Source organism: Haplochromis burtoni, unplaced genomic scaffold, assembly GCF_018398535.1.
Source record: "Haplochromis burtoni strain Fernald_Lab_line unplaced genomic scaffold, NCSU_Asbu1 Contig_135, whole genome shotgun sequence".
NCBI classification, from domain to species: domain Eukaryota; kingdom Metazoa; phylum Chordata; class Actinopteri; order Cichliformes; family Cichlidae; genus Haplochromis; species Haplochromis burtoni.
Window position 1 is genome coordinate 1,520,034 of NW_024582496.1, and position 12,648 is coordinate 1,532,681.

The window sequence follows — 12,648 nt, forward strand, 5'->3', positions numbered from 1 at the left end:
AAAAACAAAAGTGGTGGGATTGGTGGGGAGGGGTTGGAGAGGCAACTCCAAGCGACACAATAAACAGGCAATCTTGTCATCCCTACAAGATTCCCTTCTCAGTTTAGTAGTGTTTGACTTGGCGCCAGTTACTGGGGTTTCATTTTTGCCAATTAAGCCAATCTAGTGTATTCCAGCAACTACAATCTGAGCCTTTTGCCAAAGCATTAATGAACTAGATATTGATTTAATTCTTACACCCCCTTATTGTATCATGAATCACTGTCTGCTCCTTGTGAGTTGTAACATGAAAACCCAGGCACGCATGAACTAAGTAACGCTCAGATATTTTCATCAAGTACATCTGAGTCAAAAGAACTGGCAGGAGATAAAATGTATATTAATATGTGGGGAATTAGATAAATAAGGGAAAGTTTGAAAGACGGAGCCGGAAAGACGAGGGTGTATTAGACATGAGAGAGATAGAGACTCATCATGACAGTCATCACTTCAGCTATTATCCCTAATTCTCCAAGGCAATATCTCAGTAAGGCGGAGTAAATTTGAGGCTGATAAGCAGACAATGAGATTTGCCCGCACTTTGAGGCAAAGCCCTTCCAAGGGCTTGCTTTCACCTCCACTTGGTCTAAACTTGATACATCAAATGGCAGAATACTCCAACGGCTCGCTTTGGTCTACTTTGGCTTCTGCTGTCTAGCTGTGTTTTGAAGCATGGATCCAGGTACAAACTTGTGCGTGGGACTTGAGTCTGTCTTCTCTGACCTCTGTGATTTTCAGTCTAATTAGCACTATGAGCCAAACCACAAATTTCTTATGACATAAAACGATGGGCTCTGACTAAATACCTTTGCTTAACACAGAAGATTTTTTTGGGCTGCATCACTTTGGCCTGAGACTGAAAGATCCTGGCAACTATCAGGATGAATAACCATTAATAATCTCCAGTGGTTCAATCATAATAAACTCAGACTTTTCTTTTAGGACCAACATATGTGATTGTTTGGCTTTTTGTACAATGTGTTGACATACAGATTGCAGTGTGATGAACACTGGGGAGAAAAATGACTGATAGTGAGGCAAAGGTCTTCACTGGTGCAATACTTCATGTAGTCATACTTCATGTATTCATAGATACCATGTAGTAATAGAAAAAGCTTTTGCTTCACTTCAGGCCAGAAATATGCAGTGCATGCACTTCATATTCTCACTATGTTCCAGACTCCTCTTAGCATCATTTACTGCCAAAAATATGGCCAAAATTTACAAGATTCTAAATATTTCCACACTTTTCCCCCCTCCCATGACTCTAGTTTTTCAAATTACAGCTGCTGTCTTCTACTAAGCCTTACCTTCAAACACATCCTAGAATAGTGTTTAATATTCAGAACATAGGTTTTAGGTTGACCTAACAGTTAACTCCTTAGGGCACATGTCAAATAAGCAAAAACATAGAGTCCCTGATTAAATTTTCAGCTGGTGTCCTGATGTGTTTCTCCTTATTTATTTATTTTTTTTGCTCAACCGCTTCCAATAAAGCTTCAAAAGACAAAGGAGTTAATGAATTCTTTATAGATTAGCACTAGCAATTTAAACAGATTACAACACTACATCACCTCAATCACATTAACAAATGAGTTGTTCTCTTTCTGAATACTGTATTTTATTTTATTATGTGATGATTTTCCATCTGGCTGCAAGATTATTTGCAAACTACTCGGCTGAAATGAATGAAACTTGACGGAGGAAACAGCAGTGGGGTGGCCAGGTTATGTTGGGTTGCACATCATATTTAAGCCCTAAAAAGGCTTTTATTTTAATTTTGATGAGTGTGTCTCATAGCGCAAGAAAATCAAAAATTCCCTCTCTGAAAATATTTGTCTACTTCAATACATGCAACCACACTCATGTGGGAGTTGTCCTGATCGCCAACACCCTCCACAAGGAGGTTAAGTCACAGAAGGTCATGGCTGAAAAGGTTGACTGTTCAGCGAGCGCTGTATCAAAGCATAGTAATGGAAAGTTGAATGTGGTGGGAAAACGTGCACAAACAAGAGGTGTGACCGCAGTCACAAAAGTCAATTCAAGAACCTGGGAGAGAGTCACGACGAGTGACAGGTTCAGTTCATTGAAAGTCACCACGCACTGGTATCTTCAAGAGACAAAAGTCTGATTGCTGTACCACTCCTGAACAAGAGACAACATCAGAAGTGCGTTACGTGGGTTAAATAGTTACAGAAAGGAAGTCCTCTTGTCAGATGAAAAGTAAATTTTGTGTCTCATTTGGAAATGAAGGGCCTAGAATTCTGTAGGAAGAATGGAGAGGAACCGAATCCAAGGCGTCTCAAGTCCAGTGGGAGGTTTCCGCAGTCTGTGATGAGTTGGGGCGCGATGTCATCTGCTGGTGTTGGTGGTGGTTGTTCACTGTGTTTTCTCAAGTCCAAAGTCAATGCAGCACTTCATGCTTCCATCTGCTGATAAACTTCATGGAGATGCCTGGTTCCCTCATCCTGCAGGACTCTGCTGCTGCCCACGGGGCCGAAAATGTTTTGCTGACCATGTTGTTATTGCGCTTGATTTGCCAGCCTAGTGGGCTTCAGTAGAGCCACAGCAGTGCCACAAGCTGATTGCCTCAATGCTGCATCTCACTGATGCAGTAACTCATGGTAAAGGAACCCCAACCAAGTATAAATGAGCATAGTTTCTACGAGGTGGACATTTCTGTTTTGTAAGTCCTTCTGTGGTTGATTTTAGGAAATATTCTAATAATTCCAGATAGAGGATTTTTGATTTTTAGTAGCCCTTATCATCAAAAGTAAAACTGAAATGAGAATGAAATATTTTAGTCCATTTGGAATGACTATAGACTATTAGAAGGTTTACATTTTTTAATTTAATTTTTAAAAAGATCGACACTGAATATTGCATCAGCATCATAGAAACAGACTCTAGCACATGTTTTTACTTAACATACAAGCTGGGAACATTAACGTGTACGCTCTCTGGATTGGATTTAGTTTGGTCATCCTTAATAGCACCCATTAGAATTTGGTGCTAAATCCAATCACTTTCCTTAAAATTGCCAAAAACTTTGTAATCTTTAGAAGAAGGTGTGTCCTCTGAATACTCTTGCAGTTCATTACTATTTTAAATCTATTATCACATCTAATAACCAGATTCAATTTCAGCAATAAAAAGGTAAAATAAAGTTACCTTTACTATGAGACATAAACACACACATAAAATCACACTCCAACAGTCTCAAGGTTTTCCAGACAAATAACATGAAGTATTCATTCAGCAGTTTTCAAGTCTGTAGAGGCCCAGATATCTTGAACAAAAGTGGCCCAAATGTAGCTGGATTTTCTTAGATGTATGGTTCTCTTTCAAATTTTAATGACTACGGTTGGTCTTAAAGTTACCTGCTGTGTGCTGAGGGAGAGCTGTTTGAACAATAAAACGTTTTACGCTATGCTAACTGGTAGTGTAATAAAATACAGAGTATTAAAAAAAATGAATTTGACGAACTGGTTAATTTCATCATCTTGGGACTAGATGTGAAATAAACACACTAATGAGAACATCGCTGCAAATTCCCATAAACATCTCCAATGACTTCCAGAGTTCTGTGCTTTCTTGTAGGCTGCTGTGATGTGCCTTTACTTGATTTGTACAGAATTACATATACTTATGAAACATTTTTTTAAAATGAATAAATAAATAAAGCAGTAAAGTAGCTGAATAAAAGCCATAATTGCCTTTAGGGCATTATTTACGGTGATTATGTATTCTTCAGCAGCAGGAGGTGGAATTCAGCTGTGTCTCATATCACAGAAAACAATGTTGACTTAAGCTTTACCTGTATATATGTAGATTGTTAGAAACCTGTAGCAGAATCTGTAAAGGTCATTATGTCATTTCGAGAAAGCGGCTCATTGCTGCTAGCAGGCAGAAACATGGTACCCGTAGCCCGAACATACTCTTTCTATCAGAGGCTCTCAATGGAGTTGATGGCTGGCTCCTGCTGCAGGCCACTGCAGACACATGGCACACAACACAGATGGTGAAATAAGGCACCGACAGCCACAGTCAAAACAATTGCAACATTTGTGCCATAAGTTATGATTTTTTATTTTTTTATTTTTTGCAGGCCTCAACGCCGCCGTTCTACATAAGCCACAAGCAGCCGTAATGAGCAGGCAGTTAGTTCTACAGGCACACACGCAGATGCAGCGTCTTCATACATCACCACACTAATATTTGTTGATTTAGAAATGCAGACTCGTGAATGACACAGAGCAGGATTCGCTGAATAATCCCCTTTCTGGTGCACAAAGGCATAACTTAAGCTGCTACAGTGAATACTAAGTCTCTCTCCAGCCTGGCATGCGTTGGACTCTTTCACACCCGAGCAGTCCAACTCGCTCAGATCAGCCTTGTCTCTTGACTCGACACAAACACATGTTTTGTGGAGGTACTACTGGAAAGATACAGAGTGCAATCTATCAAAATGGAGCCGGCTGGAAGTCATTCTAATCTCCAGCCGCGACCCACTTACATATTTACGTCACACGGATACGTGCTTTAAATATACATATAGAAAAGCAAACAATCCTTCTGTATTATTTAAGATATAACACAAAGCCCTGGGGCGGACTGTGCTGTGTGTGTGTTTTTTTCACTTTACCCAGACAGGAGCTCAGCCATAAATGATTCCCATATCAAGCAGAGATATATGCAGACGGGCAAGGCGACGATATAAATTGATGAAACAACAAAACGTATTCCTCAAAAACACTGACTGACTCCATCAATTGCCAGAAGCTTAAGTGTAATGGAGAAGATAGTCATTTGAAAATGAATCAGCAATTTTTTATTTTTATTTTCTTGCCGTTGTCAAGTTGAAAGAAAAAGGCTTTAAAAACAGGCATTAATCTACCGCAGTAGCTTCAGCTTCAGAGTCTTGAAAATGTCTTGAAAATGTCATGCTGAAATCAGATTGAACTTTGTGGGGTTGACCCATAACCTGAGGATTTGGGGGAATTAATTAGGAATCCTAGTTTGGATGACTGGACATTTAACATCTAAAAGACTGGAGAAAAAAAAAAAGAAGACATTTATTCCACACGTGTTTGTGTGTGTTTGCGTGTGTGCGACTGGTCCTTCAAATTACTCCGTGATTAACATCCTACCATGCTTAGTGCTGCGTGTAGCAACCATGGGCAGACCCAGTTGCTCATTATTTTGGTTCCTGTGGCTTAAAGAAAAAAAAAGTTTAATCAGTGGATAGATTGTGGAGTTTCTGTAATGTACATTAGTTGACTTAATGAAGTTTGAAAATTGGAAAATGCAAAGAGAAAACTGTGAAACAACACAAGTGCCTGAGCAAAACAGAGACACGCGTGCCTCCGCTGTGTCCATCGTTTCCAAAAGCAAGGAGAGAAAAAAAACCCCACACAGGCGAGGCAACATGATTCAACCTGCTGCAAATGTTTGTTGGGGGAGTAAGGAGGCAGCTTAGCAAAAACGATATTTAAGGAGGGAAGTGACGGTGAATCTGAATCACGTAAACTCCTTATTACAAACAAGCTCTTTTATGCAGCAGGTTGGATGAGAACAAATGCATCGCTATAACGAGGAGAGAAAAAAAAAAGATCTGAGGTGGTTAGATGAGTCACCGTTCACCCTGTTTTGAACCAGTGGTTGACTACATGCGTGGCATGCATGAAAAGAAATTTATTCACCCAAGTGCTTATTTCCTACAGCGAAGGCTTCTGTCAGAGCTGCTCTGGTGACTGGTCTTGGCATGCCTTATGTCCATTTGGTCCCTTAGTAGGCAGGTAAATGCCAGAACTGACAATGCTTGTCGGGGTGAACATATTTCTCGTGCTTTGGGTGTTTCTGGCCTCATAACCGAGGAATACACAAGGTGATAAACCCAAATCTGCAGGACAACCTAAGACACCCCCCCCATTCATTGCTTTCGAGCACTGAAACCAAACACAGCACTACAGCTTTTCCAATAAAAATGATGCTGACCATCTTTAAGGTTCATATGAACTTCTGGTGGGAAATACTCACAACTCTCCAGCTGAGCTTCAGGTTTCCTTTTTTTCAGAAACTAAGAGCTCGCTGTTACTCCTCAGGTGGCCCAATGCCCTATTGAGACACTTACTCGTGTGTGGCCTTAATTTTAGCACTTACAGCACACTCCAATAACAGGGTATCTCCAGATTTCACAAACAGAACTACACATGGAGGAACTTGAATTTTAAAACTGTAAAACAACTGTTGCAAATCACTTAGAAAGGAGTATGTATATATATATATTTAAAGTATAGAGGGCAAACTGTATACTCTACAATAACCCAGATTTCTAAATAGTTGGGAACGCTGTTTAAAGAGCAGATGGGAAAAGAAAGGAGGGATTTGGAAATCATCTGAACCCCATTTGACTGGCAATAGTAAAACATGACATGTGAAATATTGAAACTGAGAAATATTAAAAATGGCAGGAGAGATTTCAAATTTCAGATTTAAAAAAAAATGCTGTTGATGAATGTGGTGTTGCTTCATCTACAACGCCAAGTTAAAACTGGAATTTACAAAGAAAAAAAAAACTTGTACTGAATGAACAAATACCATCACAATCAAGTTGCGATGGCATGGTTAATGTGCACATCTGGGAATGCATTTTAGCGGTGAATGATACATACAGGTGTTAGAGCATTATATGCCTTCTACGACAGTTCTTGCTTAATTCAGCAATACAATGTCAAACCCCATTCTTCAAATGTAATAGTTGCACAGCTCTGTATTCCAGGTGCTAAACAGGGCTAACTGCATTCCTGTGGCTCACTGAAAACAACTAACAAATTATGAAATGGAAAAATACAACAAAGAAAGAAACACTTTGCTTTCAAAACTATAGTAACTTTAAGAAAAGGGGTGACAGAAAAAAAAAATTAACATTCACCTGACCCACGTTTCTTGCAACGAGGTAGTTGCATTGTAATGATTTCAAGACATGACATGTTGTCTTTATGCTAAGTATAGGTGTTCCTTTTCGCTTATACTTCAACACTGAGTCAACTTTCTAGTAAGCAGGTTTGTATAAACTACATGCTGGGAAGTACAGTTGCAACAACCTGGCTCTTTAGCAACCTACTGATCATAAAGAACAACTGCACCAGTGCTTACCAGAAAAGCCTATTTAAGTGTCTACTCGTGAAAAATGTTACATCAAACAACAGCACATATGAGATATCGTATAATGAGAAGGCTCTGCCTATATGTGCATGCAAATTTGTGTTAACCAACCCTGAATCACAGACTCATTCACACTCAGCCCGTGCCCTTCATTTTACAGGCATGCTGTAAAATCGCCAGAAGTGAATGTGGATGAGTGTAGTTGAGAGGGAACCGGTTCAGGTTTAAGTGGACTGCTTTTAGCTGATGCCTGCACCAACAATGCCAGCTCCATGTGCCTATTTCAACCAACACACATGTATTTTCAGCATCAGGGCATTTTCAGCACCTCCCACTGATGGACAGCTCCTATTCAATTTGCTTTCTCTTTGAAGACTGCATTACTAAAGCTACTTAAACCCAACAAGTCCTTCAAGATTTGACAGCTTAGATTTTAAAATGCTGCCCTATACTTTCTCTGACCTGCTCAGGCTGTGTTAGGGGGAGAATCAAAACCTATTTTCTGCTCGAGCTGTATCACTCACGAGTTGCTTGGTTTGAGATACACTGGGTCACCAGTATAAGCACAGGGAAAAGAACAAAAAACATAAACGAGCATATTTTATACAATAAAGCATGACTCAAACCTCCAACTCAAAGCGCCCTTCCACTGGACCAGCCAGCCCACCTGGCCAATCCGGCGCCCTTTTTGCTGCAAACGTGTATGCTGAGAATACCTGAACTGAATTTGAATTACCATATGACGTCGGCCTTTTTCTAGCTTTAATGTCCTATTGGCAACGGAGACTACACAGACTCACGGTGTCTACCGAGCGCTCAAACACACGATTTGGTGCATCAGTTACCCCCACATCTCCTCAACCCCCTTTCCTATCTATCTTTATCCCTCTCTCTATATAGCCCATATGTCTCACACACACAGACACACACACAAATCCAGAACGCACACAATCGCTCACACCCGAAAGAGAATGCGACAGCTACCGTAACCCATAGAGAAAGAAAGAAAAGAAGGACGTATGAAAGAATATTTAAAAAGTAGCTTTCCTTACATTGAAGTCTGCCAGCAAACCAAATTGCGGGTTAAATGGCGATGGGAGATTAGTCTACATGGGGATGCACAGCACCACATCACACCAAACGGGCTGTATTGGAGTGAATTCAGTGAAATACTTACGCATTTTCTCGAATAAAAGAAATTGAGGTTGATCGAATGAAAAAGCAGCAGGGCCCTGGTCCCCGTTTTCAAGATTTGCAGTACGACCGAGGCACAAATCTCCATGTGAAAGGGATTAGAGGCTGCTGCAGTCCGCGTCTTTTCTCGATCACAAGTCAAAATGTTCGCCAGCGAAAAATGCCAAACATTCAGAAAGAGTTGCGTGGATCTGCGGTGCGGCTACCATTCCCTCGGATGCAACGAGCGCCAATGAGCGAGCGGGGGAAAAACGCTCAAGAGGACCAGCAGTAGCCCCCCTGGACTTGAAGGTATTCCTCTGGACTTGAGAGGAGGAAATCCTGCAGAGTTTTAGATGGTCAAGTCCGAATAGGCCCCCTCTTCCTCTCCAGACGAGTCACAGTCCAAAACTGACTCCCACCGGTGGTTTCCTCTTTGAAAATCGCCAAACCAAATTCGACCAAAAGAGAGAGGGAGGGGGGGGGGGGGGGGGGGGGGGAGAAAGGGGGGAAACGCACAAAAGAGAGAGAGAGAGAAAAAAAAAAGAAAAAAGTGGACTGATTCTTACAGATATGCCTGTTTGGCTGTGAATTTTTAATAAAGATGAACAAAACCAGTGGAAACACCTGACAGTTAACAATTACCCATTTAAAGCGTTGCTGATAAGGTCAGCGCAGAACGAACGGGGTGCAGAACCGTCCTACAAAAAAAAAAAAAAGAAAAAAGAAAAAAGAAAACCTGAGGACGCCTATTGGATAAAATTAAGGATATCCGTCCCACTGCAACCATCACATGCGTCGCATCAGGACAAATGGGTTGTCATAGGCTCCTCTAAGAGCATATGGCATACAGTATTCTCTATTAAGTCAAATGGGAAGATTCTACAGGGTGCTATTTCCCCCTCCCCACATACACACACACAGCAACCCGGCGCATTGATTACATAAGCGCAGCTATTAGTAATAATTCCGCTTGTCAGGGAGCATGTGTCCGATCCGGGTGGTGAGACAGCACCAACATCCTCCGTGTGTTGCAAATAAAGCGCCTTTTTTTTTTCTTGCCCACCGTCTCCTAATGGTCCCCCCGCTCGCTGCAGTCCATGACTGGAATAGTGAGCACGTTGAGATCACGGTCTCCAGGCACAGATCTGGCTCGCGCGCGTGCGTGTGAGCGAATCACGTGTGTGCGCGTGTAGCTAGGCTACTAAGTGTATGCAGGTGCGGGCACGTGTGGGCGAGAGCGTGTTCCCGAAAATCGCCTAGGGACCACTTTAACTTTGACCACTTTGCCTGCGCGTCCATCTGCCCATTTAAATCACACAGCGGTCGTTAATTATCAGGGATCAATAGCATTAACGCAAGCCCAGGTCTAATGTCTCCGTGTACGTGTGTGTGTTTGTGTGTCTCTGCGTGTGTGTGTGTGTGTGTGTGTGTGCGTCGGTACGCGCGCACGTGTGATTCAGTTGTTGATGAGGTAGCCTATGGTTGCCACCTACAGGCGTTATGCTCTATTCAGTCATCCAAAACGGTCTGCATCCACAAATAAACCCACATTCAACCGTTCAACATGTGCACATCCTACCAGCTTTCTTCCACATAAAAAGTGCAGAAAGAATCTGAATTGACCACCATGTTAAAGTCAGTACACATATCTACACACACATATATATATCTTTTCATCATTCCCATCAATGTCATCTTCTTACTGATTTACTGAGTCCTAACTGCCAATAGTGATAAGATGAAATATAGGCTAGGATAGTAGGCGAGGAGCTTTAGTGACTTTCAGACCTACAGACAGACAGAAGTGAGTGTGGTTTCATTTGATCTGAGATGAACCGCCTGTCTCATTAGATGACATAATGAACCACAAGTCAGCTACGTGACAGAGCGGCTCCTGGTCACTGAAGCCAGGCTGTTTTATGAGATTGAGAAAGACAGGGAGAGAGAGAGAGAGAGAGAGAGAGAGAGAGAGAGAAAGAACAAAGATGAATATAAATTAGTCATAATGGTATTGTATTACATGTTGTTTTGATCACACAACAAATCGAATGAGAGCTGTGAGAGAATCTATGTTTAAAGTAAATAGTGACAGCCTATCTACAGAGAGGTGGTGGTGGTGGTTGCGGGGGAAAAACATGGATGCATTTTTAAAGAAACACAAAACAGTGACACTTTCATAAAGCATAACTGAACGGCTTGATGGGTATGAAAATGAGGTGAATTGTGTGCTACGGTCTTCACTGTCAGCACATCAAAAGAGTAACTAAAAGGGATTTTGGACTGGTATTTTAGGCATTGCTCTCAACTGCTATTATACAAGTCACAGTTGCACTCTATGAGTTTAGCTTCCTTATTGATAAATACTCAGTTCTTTATTGATTAATCAAACCACTTGTCCAGTTCAAACCTGAACATAATGATTTAGATTCTTGAAAATATTTTTTAAAAAATCCAGTCAGAGCAGGTGAACTGCTTGCATTTCTGCAATATCGTCATTAAGGTTCTGTGATGGTGTGTTAGCGCTTGTGAAGAAAAATAAACTGTTAGATGAACCAAGATATTAGACACATTAAAAGTTTGAGCTGATAATGGTGCTATAATCAGATTGGGGTATTGGACATTTCTGCACCAGAGTATATGGCGATCCATCCAACAACTGCTGATGCAGTCCATCCTGCACTGTAACACTGCGTGCTGCTACAGGAAAAGACAGTGAATCACCAAAGTCAGATCAATCTATCATCTTTGGAACCTCAATATCTGTAAAATATTCATGACAGTCCATTAAATGTTAAGATGTTTCAGTCTAAATGTTGGACTAACCAGCATAACAAGCAATATTGCCATTCTTTGAGCTTCACCAATAAGACTTATGTTTGACTATCCCCTTCATCTCAAGGTGATAGCACATAGCACCACATATTTGATTTGGCAAATTTTTAACTACATGCCCTTCCTGAAGGAACCTTAAAGGGATATGTGTTTTCTCATAGGACTGAGCCTGGGAACCTGCACTTTTAAGCCAAATTTGTAAACCACTACACTATAAAATATTACACTAGTAGGATATTAATCTATTAATCCAGTAAATATTTAACCAGTTCTGCCCAAGGGAATATATCTTTTGTACAAATGTTGTTCTCTCTGGTTTTTTTTTTTTTTACTTCTACAGTCTATGCCAGTGATAACCGAGTCATTTCATAACACTGGATCATAGTACCCAGCACCTTATTCATACATCTTGTTGGATCCATGATTTTTATAACCTTTGGAATCTTGTAATTTAGCTAATTTGTCATGTACTAGTTGTGTTAGCTAAATCATACTACATCTTTTATTTTTTATGTGACTGAAAAGGGCTGGAAACAATTATCTAGCAGCCATCAGTGTACACGGTAACCATGAATGAATGTGTCAGACATAATTAGCCACAGTAAGTCTTAATTTAGAAAACAATTTAAAATTACTGGTTCCATATGTGCTATTTTTGAATCTGTTAACATCTATCTGACTTTAGTCGGTGAACCAGAAACATTTTCAGCACTCTCATAAAACATTTTAGTTTCCACATCTGTGAAAGTCAGAACTTGCCTCTTCATGCATAACTAAAACGGTAGCTTGTTAGAACACATGCCAATTTCACTTTGATTAAACATAATCCTGTTCTGAGGAGCTAAATTAGTGGGACTCTTACCTTAGTTCATTTTCATAGCCTCATGTAAAGTCAGATCCAGGTGCACAAAACTGGACCTTTTAGTTTCCCATTACATATACTGAGCCACAATTGCGACTTACTTTAGTATAATTCTCCTACACAGCACTGCAGTAATACCAAACTGGCAACAATCATAAAACTCAGAGACGTTTCAGTCTTCTAACTAAAGATGCATTCAGAAATATTTTCTGTTATCAGCATTTTGTTCACGCTTTGATGAAATATGAATTTTAATTCCTTGAGCTCTCTTGAGCAGAAAAAATTAAAAATAAAGGTGGAGGGAACTGGGGTGGGGAGGTGGGGTGCACAACCTTTGTTGCTAAAAAGAAAACCTCAGCAGATCTGTACAATCAAATCAATGCCAACCACATGCTGCCTTAACTATGTACTCCCTCATTAGAATGTTTTTCATACAAGGACAATATAAATATACTGTATGTCTTATTTAAATCTGAACAGCAGCAATACTTAGTGTCAGTGCCAAAGACTTTCAGCCCACAAATGGCTTCTGGGTGGTAAATCAACATACTGCGTTAGAAGCCTATTTGACA

At 40.6% G+C, this 12,648-nt stretch overlaps 1 protein-coding gene across 1 annotated transcript in view; it reads right to left on the reverse strand.

The window, feature by feature from the left end:
- Window positions 1–9,725, reverse strand: part of LOC102294085 (leucine-rich repeat-containing protein 4C) — a 44,712-nt gene extending 34,987 nt beyond the window's left edge. The window contains exons 1-2 of the mRNA XM_005930804.2: window positions 9,025–9,725; window positions 8,384–8,813 (exon numbers count right to left, since the gene is read on the reverse strand). The gene's annotated coding sequence lies outside the window, so the exon portion shown is untranslated. The remainder of the gene's footprint in view (window positions 1–8,383; window positions 8,814–9,024) is intronic.
- Between the last annotated feature and the right edge of the window lie 2,923 nt (window positions 9,726–12,648).